The sequence below is a fragment of the Aegilops tauschii genome, chromosome 6 (genome assembly GCF_002575655.3).
Source record: "Aegilops tauschii subsp. strangulata cultivar AL8/78 chromosome 6, Aet v6.0, whole genome shotgun sequence".
Lineage (NCBI taxonomy): Eukaryota > Viridiplantae > Streptophyta > Magnoliopsida > Poales > Poaceae > Aegilops > Aegilops tauschii.
In genome coordinates this window covers 426,006,760-426,023,191 of record NC_053040.3, presented here as the reverse complement: position 1 = coordinate 426,023,191, position 16,432 = coordinate 426,006,760, and the positions used below count along the sequence as shown (strand labels likewise).

Sequence of the window (16,432 nt, the reverse complement as noted above, 5' to 3'; positions counted from 1 at the left end):
CTGGAGAATTTTTATAGAATACGTGAGGAATATTGGAGCCAATAAGTACCCGAGGGGGCCACCCTGGTGAGCACAAGACACCAGGGCGCTCCCTGGTGGGTTGTGCTCACCTAGCTCACCTCCGGTGCCCATCTTTTGGTATATAGGTCATTTTGACCTAGAAAAAAATAAGGAGGGGACTTTCGGGATGGAGCGCCACAGTCTCGAGGCGGAACTTGGGCAGGAGCACTTTTGCCCTCCGCCGGAGCGATTCCGCCGGGGGAACTTTCCTCCCGGAGGGGGAAATCATCGTCATCATCATCACCAAAAACTCTCCCATATCGGGGAAGGCAATGTAACATCCCAATTTTTAATTTGGACGTTAATAATTAGATCATTCATATGCATCCATGGTTTATGCATTTTTGGCCCGTTGATTTTCATTTGAATCGGATCCAAGGGACTTTATGCAACTCAAGGACCAAAAGAGAGAGTTGGAAGTTTCCCTAAATTCCACTTTTGAATGGATTTTTGGATCAAATTTGGTTTCACCAAAATTCACTTCCATTATTTTAAAAATAAAATAAAGAGAGAAGATAAAAGGACTTCTTCAAAAACAGAGAGGAAATATTGGAAACTGAATTTGAAATCAAAATATATTTATTGGTATTTATTTGCAAGGTATTTTGATGCAAAATTTTATTAGCATAGCAAAAAGTTTATTTTAAAACTTATATTTAGGCCAGGAAAAATGTTCACCTAAGTCCATTTATTAGGTGTGATTTATATGAAATTTTTCCAGAAATTTTTGGACTTGTTTTCTTTTCTTTTCGATGCTTTAATGCTTCTGAAAAAAACGCTTTAAAAAAACTCCAGCGTCCAGCCCAGCCGGCCCAGCTGCGGCCAGGCCAGGCGTGGCCCAGCCAGCCCGACCGCCGCCAGGCGCATTGATCCAGCGAGCGAGAGCCAGCCAGCGCCCTACGTGCTTCAAAAGAAAGTAATGAGGCCAGCGCCCACGCCTAATTAAACCCAGGCATCTCTCAGGCCGGGACGGTTTCGGGCCGGAATCCAGAAAGCCCGGTGCTAAAATGTAAAGCCCGAGCCTGAAAAAAGCCCGACAAAAAATCACGTTTACAAGCCCGAGCCCGGTCCGGCTGAAAAGCCCGAAGCCCGTAGCCCGGCCCAAAGCCCGAAAACTCCTGATCCTGATGTACAACAAGTTAGAGAAACAACATATTTCAGCAAACAACAGCATTATAAAAGTAGCATGGTATATACATGTGATCTTTAAGTAACAGCATCATATTTCACAAAACAACAGCATATACATATTTCACAAAATAGCTGCATTTCACAAAACAGCAGCATATACATATACATGTAATCCATTCATTACATTATTACATAACAACAACATATTTCTCAAGTCCAAAGACACAAGCAACATAGTTTGACAAGTCCGCAACATGGTTCGATAGGTCCACAACATAGTTCAATAAGTCCACAACATAGTTCAACAAGTTGATTACATAACAACATATCAAATAACAAGTCCATTACATAATAAAGATATCAAATAGCAAGTTCAAAGCCACAAGCTGATGACTCCTTTGAATCCATCTCTTCCTTGTTCCATCAAGCTATCTCAACTTCATCATTTTCCTGGATGAAAGCACAAGTTGAAAATAAGAAAAATAGGAATGGCATGAAGCACGGAAGCAAGTTTGATATCAACAAACAAGACAAGCAGCACCAATCATTTTTTTGAACCCCACTTCTTCTATCACACTAAATGCATGTGAACCCCCAACTAGGAACATAGAGATTGCAGCTCTAATAGTTTCCATGTCCAACTTTGTGTTCCTAACTGAATGTGAGCCATCCGCATTCTTTTCAGTTTTCAGAAAATAGTTATTCACTTCATTTGTATTATGTGGATGCACTTGAGCAGTATGGCTTAACAAACTAGATGTTCCATTCTTCGAGGGCACTCTAAGTATAGTATGACAAATATTGCACTCTGCCACTACTTCATCAGGATTAGGTTGTTCAATCCTAGTGAAGTTTTTCCATGCTTTTGACCTTAATTTTGGAGCAGTAGTAACCTTTGGTCCTGGCGGTGCCGGTGGCGATGGCGGCTGACTTGCTTCATGTCCATCGGGTGGCTGATGTCCCTCTTGGTTCAACCTTGTACGCTTGCTGCGAGGTGCTGCTGTAGCAGTAGCTGATGGGGCAGCACGACGACGAGCAGGATTAGCCACAACGATCTGGTCCAACCTTGCACTTGTGGCAGCATTGTCCTGTTCAACACTGGGATCATAATCCTCCTCTTCCTCTTCATGAACTTCATCACTTAGACTCCACAAACTAGCCATGCCTACCACAAAATACAACACACAAGATAAACAGAGTAGCACAAATATTAATCTACTATGCAGCAAAAAAATCCTAAATGGAACAATAAACATACCAACAGAGAGAGGAGGACAGAAGGTCATACCTGCCGGTCGCTGGCATTGGATGGGGAGGGCGCGCCGCCGTCAAATCGGGAGGGAGCGCCGCCTTCGGATGGGGAGGGAGCGCCGCGGTCGGATGGGGAGGGAGCACCGCCGTCTGATGGGGAGGAAGCGTCGCTGCATGGCCCTAGAGGAGGATGAGGTCGAGGAGGGAAAGGACCGCCGGGGCCGCGCCATTGCAGTGCCAGAGCTGCAACACCGCTGCCTGTCGATGGATCGAGACAGGGTGGGTTGGGGACTTGGGGTCTCGAGGACGGTGAACTGGTCGGGGCTGCGGTCGCAGCCGCCGCTCGTCAGGCCGACGAGGTCCAGCAGCGCCGGGGCCTCGCCATAGCAGGAGCCAGGACTTGCGTCGCCGCCGCCAGTCGAGGGGGATTGAGGAGGGTGGACTGGTCGGGGACTCGGGGTGTGCGTGCGGGTGCGGGAGCGGGCGGGGTGGGGTGGGGGGGGGGGGGGGGGGGGGGGGGGGGGGGTAGGCATTAGGGTTAGCCGGTTAGGTGGTTTGTGCCTTTGTGGGCTAGAAGGCCAGCCTGTTGGGCTGGATCGCTGCTTCTCAGCCTCTTTTGCAGCAAATGCTTGGGCCGGGCCGGGCTTTCATTCGGGTTAATTTTGGAGCCAGAGCCCGGCTCGAAAATTAGACATGCTCTGTTTTCCAAGCCCAAGCCCTGCCCGGCCCGACCCGGGTTTTTCGGGCCGGGGTCGGGTCGGGCTGCCGGGCCGGGTTGTCCATGCCCAGGTTTACGCCTGATCCCCTCGCTCCCTCACGTATCTCCCTCGTTGACTTCCTCCCTGGCACCTGGGACCCACTTTTCTTTCTTCTCCCTCATGAACAGAGAACAGAACAGAGGATATTACGCGTACATGCACCGACGCCGCTCCGCGTCCGATCTTCATGGAAAACCTATCCCGAGCCCACCCCTTCCCCAAGCTTCATGTCCTATAAATAGCCACGACCCCTCTCAACCGATTCCCCTCGAAAACCCTCGCCAAAACCCACCATAGCCCACGCCATCACCGTTTGGATCTCGCCCCAGAAGCTGCAGTTCATCGCCGGTGAGCTATCCCGAGCCTCCTCCTTTTGTGTTCCGACTTATCTCGATCCCTACCGTCGTTTTGACAAGGTCTCGCGCTCCCTATCCATCTACAGAGGCCACCCCGACCATGTCGTCTTCACCGGAGCACCCGGAGTACGCGAGCTTCATCACTTTGTTTTGTCGTCGTTCGTAGTCACCGATCTTCAGCGACCTCACCACCGGATGAGTCAAACTCCTCTGCATCCCCTAGACACCGCCGCCACCGACGAGGATCTCCGGAGCCGTCGCCACCACCACGCCCGAGCCGCCCCAACTCCTCGTTCCTCTTCTCTGTAAGTGCACGATCGATCTATTCGTTTCAGTTAAAAAACGGTTTATTAGATCGATTTTCTTCGGTTTAGTTAGAACCGGGCTCTCAGTTTTTTTAAGCCGAAACCTTTAGATAGCGAACGTACGCCCTGAAACCCACTGCGAACACCTGTTCATCCAACCAGAGGACGCCACTTGTCTCTGGCCGAAAATCTATTTTTTTAGGATTATTCCAAATTCAGATTCTATATCACTTCTTCTTTCTAGTATATCTTCTATTCTATAGATCCGATTTAATTGATTCTTTTTCCTTTCGGTTCATAAAAATCCCCTCTATCCAGAGAACCAAACGAAAAATATTTTTGAAAGTTTTAAATTTTGAATTTAATCAGATCTGAATTCAAACTTTGATAGGGCATAACTTGAGTTACGTAACTCCGTTTTAGTTGATTCTTTTTGCAAATCGAAGCTTATGACGTGTACCTTATGTTAAGATCAAAATCATATATGTTTACTACTATTGAAAATACGTTTTGGACAGAAACTTAATTTGTTTCTTTCGGAGTTTTTCACAAGTCTTTTTTCTTCGTTTCTTTTTTTGATTCTTTGAGCGTTATGCTTATGTATGTTATTGCTTGCTCACGCTAGATTGTACGGAGTGCCAAGAGTAGAATTATCAAGACTTTGAGTGTGGAGTACTTCATCAACTTTAACAGGCAAGATGCACTTTGATCATACCCATCCTATGTTTTATTATGCATGTAGTGCCCTCTATCAACACAGTAGTATGCAGGTGTAGGACTACTATGCTATGTTAAACCCAGATAGGATAGCCATATGTTAGCCGGATCCTGATAGTCTTTGCCGCCACATTGGGAATCGTTATAGTGTAGTTATTGCTTAGCCATGCTATGGTAGACGTGGATTGGGTATGATTCATGAAAGTTGTGAGAGAACTTAAGCAATGACTACATTAACAACTTACATGTATTGTATTTCCTCGGAGGCTCTGCAATACTAATTAATCAATCATCTGGGCGGAAAGTTTTGTCGGGACCAGTCGACAAGTATGTATCCTCCGGGACGCTCTGCATTACTCAGGAAAAGGTGGGGAATGTCGCTCAGGTTCAAAAAGGTTGGACATGTTTCATATCAAGTAGCTTCCATGCGCAGCCACAAGCCATTATGGGCTCTGGCTTGGTTAACCCTAGTTGTGACTCTGGCCGGACGGTGCTACGAGATGTAGAAGAATGGTAGGATATGGATGGGCACCGGCAGTGGCCCAGAGGAACTCTTCGAAAGACCATGTTTTGTTTATCCCGTTCTCAAACACCAGGAAGTGCGAGGACATGAAGGGAGGGATCGATTCTTGTGGGGAAAAGCGTGCAAACCTCTACAGAGTGTACAAACTATTCATGAATAGCCGTGTCCCCGATTACTGACAACTTTGAGCAACTGGACTTGAAACCTCTAGAAGATCTTCTCATCCCAAATAATTATTCTGATGTGGGTTTAATTAAACCATGATCCCCAGGGGCTCTCATGGAAATAACAATTTGGGAACCTATGATCCTCGGAGGCTCTCATAGGTGGGTTAAATTGGAGGCGGTCCAATTTAACAATAGGTTAATTAAAATGAAAATAAATAAAACTTGGTTAGTGAGTAGAAGTAGGACAAAATTGGCTTTATGCAAAATAAACCTTAGAGCTTTCCAATTGCTATATCCTAGCATGTAGATGATAGGTCTGTTTTCATACTTTGGGTGTGACTTGCCAATACATTCAATGTATTGACCCTTTGTGGCTGCAACGTTTCATGTTGCGGATTTTTCAAACGAAGAGTAAGGTGTGATAGGTCGTTGTTCTGCACTCAGTTTTGCCGTGGAGTTGATGGACTCATTTACCTTCGAAGCTTCCGAAGTTATTTTATTTAGATGGCCTTCAGCCATATTATTGTAATAAATACTCTTTTGAGGACCTCGATGTAATAAAGTGTGTGATTGAACTCTGTTATAATTCCTTGAGTATTGTGTATGTCAGCATACCTATCCAGGGATGACACTTAAGCACAGAGACTTCGATCCATTGGGATCGGGTCGCTACAGGCAATCTCCATCAACATCTTCAACAACATCGTCTCATCTCAAACCCTAGTTCATCTCTTGTGTTCAATCTTGTTACCAGAACTATAGATTGGTGCTTGTGGGTGACTAGTAGTGTTGATTACATCTTGTAGTTGATTACTATATGGTTTATTTGGTGGAAGATTATATGTTCAGATCCAATATGCTATTTAACGCTCCTCTGATCTTGATCATGATTATCATTTGTGAGTAGTTACTTTTGTTCTTGAGGTCACAGGAGAAATCATGTTGCAAGTAATCATGTGAACTTGATATGTGTTCGATATTTTGATAGTATGTATGTTGTGATTCCCTTAGTGGTGTCATGTGAACGTCGACTACATGACACTTCACCATATTTGGGCCTAAGGGAATGCATTGTGGACTAGTAATTAGATGATGGGTTGCGAGAGTGACAGAATCTTAAACCCTAGTTTATACGCTATTCCGTAAGGGACCGATTGGATCCAAAAGTTTAATGCTATGGTTAGAATTTATTCTTAATACTTTTCTCGTAGTTGCGGATGCTTGCGAGGGGGTTAATCATAAGTAGGAGGTTTGTTCAAGTCAGAACAACACCTAAGTACCGGTCCACCCACATATCAAATTATCAAAGTAACGAACATGAATCGAATCAACATGATGAAAGTGACTAGATGAAATTTATGACGCCCGGATAATCAAGCTACAGTGAGACTCTGCTAACGATGCCACGCCACCTCGTTTACTGTTACTAATCACGTGTTTGTTCAAAATGTTACAAGTTCAAATTGAATTAATGACAAACAACCAAAGTTTTCAAATGTTAAAACAAAAATGTTCGAACTGTGCCAGATATTGCATAATTAATAATGGTGAAGAAAACACATTTTTAGAAAATACTTAAATGCTCTAAAATAAATAAAATAAAAGGAAAATACAAAACGGAAAACTAAAAGGAAAGGAACCCGCCCCCACTGAGCGAACCGGCCCAGCTAGCGGACAGGCCAGCCCACTGGCCCAGGACGGCCCACCCCACTCTCCCTTATCCTCCTGCACCCAGAAACCCTAACCCACCGTCCACCACTCTCCCCCACTCGCTCTCTCCTCCCCCCGATCTGGATGGGGATCGAACCCGATCCCGTCGCCCCCGACGGCCCGTCACCGTCCATCGCCGCCTGGACCTCGCCGAAGCTACCACGCCGTCCTACCTCCTCTACTCATCCTCGCCGGGCGCCATCGCCGTCGTCTTCCCCTGCATCGCATTGTCTCCGACCTCCTCCCCGCGCCCCACTGCCCTTTTCCCTACGGCCACCGTGAGCCCCTCTCTCCTCCCCTCTTCCTCGCGCTCGCACGCGTGCTCACCACCACCCGCTTCGTCCTGGCCGTACCCGTGCTAGCGCACGCGCCGCCCTCGCTCGCCTGCCGTCGCCCACGCCCGTAGCCGCCGTCTCCACTCTGCCTGGCAGTGCCTGGCCCCGCCTCCTTGGCCGCGCCCCAGCAAGCGCTCGCGCCGCGTGCCCCCTTTCCCCTTTACGCCCCATACCCGAGCTCTGGACGGGCTCGCGTCCGCCGCGCCCGTCGCCGTGAGCCCCGCCTCGCCTGCTGCCTCCCTCCGCCTCAGCCTCCCTGCTCCCTTCTCCGTCGCCCGCATCTGCCGTGGCCTTGCCCCCACCCACAACCTCTACTCCGCCGCTCGCTGCACGCCGTCCCGCGCCGCTCGCCCGCCCCTGGCGCCGCGCTCTTGTGCCGCCTGCTTCCTCTGGTGCCCCGGCCCGGCCTCGCCCTACCTCGCTCCGGCGCCGCCCGACGCTCCTCCCGTCCCTCCTGCTCCGGCCACTAGCGGTCGACGCCGCCGCAGCCCCCTCGCTGGCCGCCACTCGGGTCCACCCCGTCCTGCAGCGCCCGATAGGGCGCCCGAGCCCAGTGCACCGCGCCCGTTAGTCCAACCCGTTAAGGCCCCCTGACTATGACAATGGGGCCCCACCCCCCAGAGCGAGAGTTAAAAAAGGAAATAAAAAAACCAATTAATAATTAATTAATCTAATTAATACTGATAATTAATCTAATTAATCTATTTAGTTAGGCTAATTAAATAAACCGTCTATGACGAACAGGCCCCACCATCAGTTTGACCGGTCAACGGTCACAGTTGACCGCTGACGTCATGCTGATGTAGTAAACCTAATTTCGATTTAAATTAAATCTGTTAATTAGTGAAAATGATTAAATCCTTTTTAAATTAATATAAAATAATCCGTAACTCGGATGAAAATAGTTGGTACATGGAAGTTGCTCAGAACGACGAGACGAATCCGAATACGTGGTCCGTTTGTTGGCCACACGTCCCTAGCATAGCGAACATGCAACATTTCACCTCCGGTTCATCTGTCCGAAAACGTCTAACGACGGGAAAACTTTCCCGGATGTTTCCCCCCTTCGCTGGTATCACCTACTACCGCGTTAGGGCACACCTAGCACCGTTCATTGTCATGTCATGCATCGTCATGCATATGTTTGCTTTATATTTATTGTTTCTTCCCCCTCTTCTCTCGCTAGACACCGAGACCGACGTCGCTGCTACCCAGTACGACTACGGTGTTGACGACCCCTCCTTCTCGGCTGAGCTTCCAGGCAAGCCTCCCCCCTTGATCACCAGATATCGCCTATTCCTCCTCTCTACTGCTTGCATTAGAGTAGTGTAGCATGTTACTGCTTTCGGTTAATCCTATTCTGCTGCATAGTCTGTCTTTGCTACTACTGTTGTTACCTTTACCTGCAATCCTAAATGCTTAGTATAGGAAGCTAGTATTCCATCAGTGGCCCTACATTCTTGTTCGTCTGCCATGCTATACTATCGGGCCGTGATCACTCGGGAGGTGATCACGGGTATATACTTATATACATAATACATGATACATGTGGTGACTAAAGTTGGGTTGGCTCGTTGAGTACCCGCGGTTGATTCACGGATTGGGGGCTGAAAGGACATACTTTCCCGACGGCCCTCTATGTGGATCTTTGTGGCGGAGCGACATGGCAGGTTGAGACCACCTATGTGAGAGGTGGGCCTGGCCCTGGTCAGCGTCCGCGGTTACATCAATTAACACGCTTAACGAGATCTTGGTATTTGATCTGAGTTTGGCCACTGGCCTATACGCACTAACCAACTATGCGGGAACAGTTATGGGCACTCGACGTCTTGGTATCAGCCGAAGCCTTCTTGACGTCAGCGACTGAGCGGCGCGTGCCGGATTGGACTGGAACGCCTGCTATTGTATTAGGGAGGCTAGGTCTGCTTCCGGCCGCCCATGCAACATGCAGGTGTGCAATGGCCGATGGGCCCAGACCCCTCCACGCTTAGGATTTAGACCGGCGTGCTGACCTCTCTGTTGTGCCTACGTGGGGATGCAACGTGTTGATCTTCCGAGGCCGGGCATGACTCATGAAAGTGTGTCCGGCCAAAGGGGATCGAGCGTGTTGGGTAATGTGGTGCACCCCTGGAGGGATGTTTATCTATTTGAATAGTCGTGATCCTCGGTAACAGGACGACCCGGAGTTGTACCTTGACCTTATGACAACTAGAACCGGATACTTAATAAAACACACCCTTCCAAGTGCCAGATATAACTCGATGATCGCTCTCACACAGGGCGACGAGGAAAGGATCGCCGGGTAGGATTATGCTATACGATGATACTTGGTGATCTTACCATCTACTCGTAGTCTTTGACAGGACTAGCTATCCCCCTTTTATTCTCGCATTCTGAAGTTCAGTCCACCAATATTGCCCCTTTACACAGATACCCATGCATATATAGTGTAGATCCTTGCTTGCGAGTACTTTGAATGAGTACTCACGGTTGCTTTGCTGCCCCCTTTCCCCTTTTCCTTTCTTCCTGGTTGTCGTAACCAGATGCTGGAGCCCAGGAGCCAGGCGCCACCGTCGATGACGACTCGTACTACACCAGAGGTGCCTACTACTACGTGCAAGTCGCTGACGACGACCAGGAGTAGTTTAGGAGGATCCCAGGCAGGAGGCATGCGCCTCTTTCGATCTGTATCCCAGTTTGTGCTAAGCCATCTTATGGCAACTTGTTTAACTTATGTCTGTACTCAGATATTGTTGCTTCCGCTGACTCATCTATGATCGAGTACTTGTATTCGAGCCCTTGAGGCCCCTGGCTTGTATTATGATGCTTGTATGACTTATTTATGTTTTTAGAGTTGTGTTGTGATATCTTCCCGTGAGTCCCTGATCTTGATCGTACACGTTTGTGTGCATGATTAGTGTACGATTGAATCGGGGGCGTCACAAGTTGGTATCAGAGCCACTGCCTGTAGGAATCCCCCTTTCCAACTCCTTGGCTGAAGCTGAGTCTAGTCATTGCTAAACTTTTACTAACATGGATGTGTGGCTTCCGGGCCCACGTCGCCATTGGGTGGTATTAGGATCTTTTATTCCTCGTCTTTACTCTGGGATTTTGATCTCTCTCCTATTCAGGTTAAATGATTTTGCTAACTCTAACACTAGGTTCTCGTAACTAGTTCCTCCCGGAGAGCCCTCACTCCAGATGATTGCTTGATGCACCGAAGGATCCCGAAGATACTCTGCGATATTCTCTCGAGACTTTGTGCTATCGCTTTTGCAATTCTCTTCCATCGATAAAACCCCTATGGATGACCACGTACACTTGCCATTCATACAATCATTCCCCGTTGATCTTGTTATTACAAGATACCCCAAAATTTTCTCTATGGTTCCAAGAATACTTTGTGCCTACTGCCTTGCAATTCTTTGCCACCTAAATACCCCTACGGATAATTTCTCGCACTTACCGAGTATCCACTCATCCCAGTTGATTCATGTATTTCACAAAGGTCTTCGAAATACTATTCGATCTTCCAAAAATCCTCAGCAGCTTATTGCTCTTGAAATTCTTGCTTGCTTGCGTTATGGTTAATCCCATAAGCATAGTAATCTTATTGGCATCCTTTGCCACTATCATTTTGAGCCCATTGATTCAATAAGTGCGAATGCTCGCAATCCTCAACAAGATCCTAGAATTCATCCTTCCGGCTCAGACGTCATTTTAAACACGAGCTGTTCCTCGACTAATCAAATTTCCATCGATTGTACCCCTAAGCCTATTCAACTTATCCATCTTTGATCAGAGCATTTGCTTCTGGTCCGTTGATTTGGAAATCTTAATTCCTTTTGCATTTGAGCTTGTATTAGTCAGTTTTTTTCTATAGTCTGTTCTCCTTGCATTCTTCTTCTGGTTGAGTACCGATGCTCACATCAGATCCCTTGTGGACCACCAAAATCCTTTATTGGATTTTATTCGACACCGTCCTTCATATTCGATAACCTCGTGAGCCTTTCCTCGGATACATAATGCCTTTGGTAAATTGTATCCCCTGCTTTTGTCAACCATGCTCTGCTCCCGAGCTTGAGTTATTCGCTCCTAAAGTTTGTGGTATATGTTCCTAAGATGCCCCTAAGGGTTGAACCTATGCCTTCCCAGATCCGGGTAAACCCGAGACACTACAAAAAAAGACACATCCGTGACATTTTGGGCCGAACGAATTTTTTTCTGTCATACTTATGACACTTCTATGACGATAATTGTGACAAAACCCGGTATCATCATAGATGTGGTGGGGTCCAACTTCTATGACAAAAAATCATGACAGAAAATGGGCTTTTCGTCCTGGGCGGGCCGGAGACGCAGCTGCATGACATTCTTTGGGCCGTCCATGACGGAAAAAACCATGGTAGAAGCGAGGGCGAGGAAAATATCGGGGTGTTCCCGGTTACGGTGGGTGGTCGGGGCCGAGCGATGCGTGTTTCTCTCATACACGCACGCGCGTGGGTGCGAGGCGTTGGGCTCTTACTGAACCCGAGCGAGGCGTTGGGCTCTAACTGAACCCGAGCGATTGCACTGCAGGCTACGCGTTACTGAACCCGAGCGATCGATCGATGGCTATTAACTGGACTCGATCGAGCGATTCCTTCGCTACTGCTGCTAACTGAAGTCGATCGATGCTGCCTCTGGATGAACAGTGAGCGTTGCTGGGGGGTTTGTATGAACAGTTCCCGGTGGGGGTGGATGAATAGGACCCCGATCGATCGAGCCGGTTGGGGCTGGATGAACAGGACCCCGTGGAGGGCAGGATGAATAGGACCACCCCGTGGAGGGCTGGATGAACAATAGACGGTGGAGGGCTGGATGAACAGTAGCCCGTGGAGGGGTGGTTGAACAGGAGCCCGTGGAGAGGGCTGGTTGAACAGTAGCCGGTGGAGTAGCGCGCGGTGGAGGCTGGATGAATAGGAGCCCGTGGATGAACAGTCGCAGGTGGAGGCTGGAGGAGGTTGACGGTGGATGAACAGTAGCCCGTGGAGGCTCGAGGGGGTCGACGGTGGAGATGAACAGTACCCCGTGGAGTCCCGTTTTGCGGTACGCCACACCCCTCCCGATGAACAGGACCCCCGTTTCGACCGTAGCGCTCCAACACAAGTCCGTTTCCTCCGTTTAGCGGTACACCACATCCCTCCCGATCAACAAGACCCCCGTTTTGACCGTAGGAGGTCCGTTTCCTCCGTTTTGCGGTACGCCAGACCCCTCCCGATGAACAGGATCCCATTTCGAACGTGGTCGGTCGAACACAAGACCATTTCCTCCGTTCTGCGGTACGCCAGGCCTCATTTCCATCGGCTGTTCCGTCCAAGCCAGTTGGCTCCCACGCGTTCCGTTGCCTCCCGATGAACACGACGCATTCCGTTGCCTCCCCATGAACACGACGACGACGCAGTTTCTCTATTCTGACCCAGCCATGTACATGAGCCCTGGCCATACGTACGCGCGAGTAGGCGTCTGAGACCCCGCCCGTATGTATGTACGTGGCCATATTTACTTTCTTGCACCTGGCCGCTGTACGTATGTGTACATGCTACGTGCGCGCCTCTACTACGACACGTGCGCGCCTCTACATCGACCAGTATGTACGTACATGTTCGCGACCAGAATGACAATGCTACGTACGCTTAGACCAGGTGGGTCCCGACTGTCAGGCACTTCCTTGCGTGTGAAGATGTAGCTGGTGGGTCCCAGCAGTCAGGGGGGCGAATCGTTTTTTTTGCCCGGACGCACTTCCTTGCGTGCGAAGATGTAGCTGGTGGGTCCCAGCAGTCAGGGGGAAACATTTTTTCGCGAAATACGGTGGCCCGTCCGTTGGGTCCACGCTGTCAGGTGGAGGAATAATTATTTTGCGCGTAATAAGGAGGGCACTTCCTTGCTGCGACCGTGGACCCAGCTGTCAGCCTCTCCACGTACAGTCCACGTCCGATGGAAGCCGTTCCTTGACCATGTTGACCGCGCCGCGCCGAGAGCACCAGGGCGGTGGACGACGGCGAGGCCGAGGAAGGGGACGACGCGGAGCCAGGGAAGACACGGCAGTGGATGCCCATGCGTAGAGGAGTATGAGGGTTCACTGGTTCGCTGCGGTGTGAGGCTGCCGTCGCCGCAGAATAACAGGGGGTGTGGGTGAGTAGAGCGATGGCCTGGCCAGCGGTGGTGTGACGCCCCCGATTTGACCGTACACTAATCATGCACGCAATTGTGTACGATCAAGATCAGGGACTCACGGGAAGATATCACAAGACAACTCTACAACATAAATAAGTCATACAAGCATCATAATACAAGCCAGGGGCCTCGAGGGCTCGAATACAAGTGCTCGATCATAGACGAGTCAGCGGAAGCAACAATATCTGAGTACAGACATAAGTTAAACAAGTTTGCCTTAACAAGGCTAGCACAAAAGCAGCAACGATCGAAAAGGCAAGGCCTCCTGCCTGGGACCTCCTAACTACTCCTCGAAGCCGAACTCCATGTAGAATCATCCTCGGGATCTCTAGCTCCTGGACTCCAGCATTTGGTTGCGACAACCAGGTACAGAAAGGGGAAAAGAGGGAGAAAAGCAACCGTGAGTACTAATCCAAAGTACTCGCAAGCAAGGAGCTACACTACATATGCATGAGTATATGTGTAAAGGGCCATATCGGTGGACTGAACTACAGAATGCCAGAATAAGAGGGGGATAGCTAATCCCGTCGAAGACTACGCTTCTGGCCACCTCCATCTTGCAGCATGTAGAAGAGAGTAGATGGTAATTCACCAAGTAGCATCGCATAGCATAATCCTACCCGGCGATCCCCTCCTCGTCGCCCTGTTAGAGAGCGATCACCGGGTTATATCTGGCACTTGGAAGGGTGTGTTTTATTAAGTATCCAGTTCTAGTTGTCATAAGGTCAAGCTACAACTCCGGGTCGTCCTTTTACCGGGGGACACGGCTATTCGAATAGATAAACTTCCCTGCAGGGGTGCACCACATAACCCAACACGCTCGATCCCATTTGGCCGGACACACTTTCCTGGGTCATGCCCGGCCTCGTAAGATCAACACGTCGCAGCCCCACCTAGGCTCAACAGAGAGGTCAACACGCCGGTCTAAATCCTATGCGCGCAGGGGTCTGGGCCCATCGCCCATTGCACACCTGCACGTTGCGTACGCGGCCGGAAGCAGACCTAGCCTAGCAGGCGCTCCAGTCCAATCCGGCGCGCGCCGCTCCGTCGTTGACGTCAAGAAGAGCTTCGGCTGATACCATGACGTCGAGTGCCCATAACTGTTCCCGCGTAGTTGGTTAGTGCGTATAGACCAAATGGCCAGACTCAGATCAAATACCAAGATCTCGTTAAGCGTGTTAAGTATCCGCGAACGCCGACTAGGGCCAGGCCCACCTCTCTCCTAGGTGGTCCCAACCTGCCCTGTCGCTCCGCCACAAAGTAACAGTCGGGGGCCGTCAGGAACCCAGGCCCACCTCTACCGGGATGGAGCCACCTGTCCGTTCAGCCCCCTCATCAGAATCACTTGCGGGTACTCCTCGAGCCGACCCGACTTTAGTCACCACATGTGTCATGTATATAAAGTATATAGTATATACCCGTGATCACCTCCCGAAGTGATCACGACCCAGTAGTATAGCATGGCAGACGGACAAGAGTGTAGGGCCACTGATGGAACACTAGCATCCTATACTAAGCAGTAGGATAGCAGGTAAGGGTAACAACTGTAGCAACAGTGACAGGCTATGCAACAGAATAGGATTAACCAAAAGCAGTAACATGCTACACTACTCTAATGCAAGCAGTAGAGAGTAGAGTAGACGATATCTGGTGATCAAGGGGGGCTTGCCTGGTTGCTCTGGGCAAGTAGGAGGGGTCGTCAACTCCGTAGTCGAACTGGGCAGCAGCAGCGTCGGTCTCGTAGTCTACCGGAGAGAAGAGGGGGGAAGAAACAGTAAATACAATGCAAACATAAGCATGACGATGTGTGACATGACAATGAGCGGTGCTAGGTGTGTCCTAACGCGGCAGTAGGTGGTACCGGCGAAGGGGGGGAACATCCGGGAAAGTATTGCCGATGTTTCGCATTTTCGGATAGATGAAATGGAGGGGGAAAGTTGCGAGTTCGATACGTTAGGGATGTGTGGCGGACGAACGGGCTGCGTATCCGTATTCGTCTCGTCGTTCTGAGCAACTTTCATGTAGAAAGTATTTTCATCCGAGCTACGGTTTATTTTATATTAATTTATAAAGATTTAATTTATTTCTAGAATTAAGAGAATTAATTTAATTAGAAAAATTAATTATGACATCAGCGTGAGGTCAGCATGATGTCATCAGTCAACTGTCTGTTGACTGGGTCAACAGACGCGTGGGTCCCGTTCGTCATAGTCTCAGGTTAACTAAACAGTAGTTAGTTTTTATTAATTGAATAATTAGTTTTAATTATTTAATTAAACAGATTAATTAAGTTATTTAACTAAATTTTATTATTATTATTTTTATAACTTTATTTTTCCTTAAAAAAAACAAGTTTCCAGGGGGGCCACTGTCAGTGGCCCTAGGGCCAAACGGCGCGGTTCGGGCGCTGGTGCCCGACAGGGCGCCGGGGGGGGCGCTGGCGAGGCTCGAAGCAGGGCGAGGCCGTGGTGGTGCGCGGGCGGACGCCGGAGGCCGTGCGGGCGGCAGCCGGAGGTGTCTCTCGACTGCGGCCCAGCGGGAGCTGCGGCAATGGCCGCCGGGAGGCTAGGCTGGAGCCGCAGGGGGAGGCGGACGGTGACCGAAGGTGACGGTGCGCGGGGGAGGGGCGGCCAGCGGGAGGAGCGGGACGCGGCCACCACAGGAGGGCTGAGAGGGAGCACGATGCGTGCTCACGTTCGTTGTAGGGAAGAGGGCGGCGTGGCTCGATGGTGTCCGGCGAGGAGGAGGATGGGGACGAGCGACGTAGACGGGGAGGCGGCGCCGACGACGGCGGGTGGCGGGGTGGCTCCAGCGGGGGTGGTCCGGCGTCGGCGCAGGTCGTCGGGGGCGTCGATTGCCCCCGACTGGATCCACGCAAGAGGGGGTTGAGGAGGCGGGCGACG

The 16,432-nt window shown here is 49.8% G+C and overlaps 1 long non-coding RNA gene across 1 annotated transcript; it reads right to left on the bottom strand.

Moving 5' to 3' along the window:
- Window positions 1-1,304: 1,304 nt before the first annotated feature.
- On the bottom strand, window positions 1,305-2,921 carry LOC109767656 (uncharacterized). The gene is made up of 3 exons (XR_002233891.3): window positions 2,480-2,921; window positions 2,085-2,356; window positions 1,305-1,641 (listed from the first exon to the last, which is right to left on the bottom strand). It is a non-coding gene; the product is annotated as an uncharacterized lncRNA (long non-coding RNA).
- Between the last annotated feature and the right edge of the window lie 13,511 nt (window positions 2,922-16,432).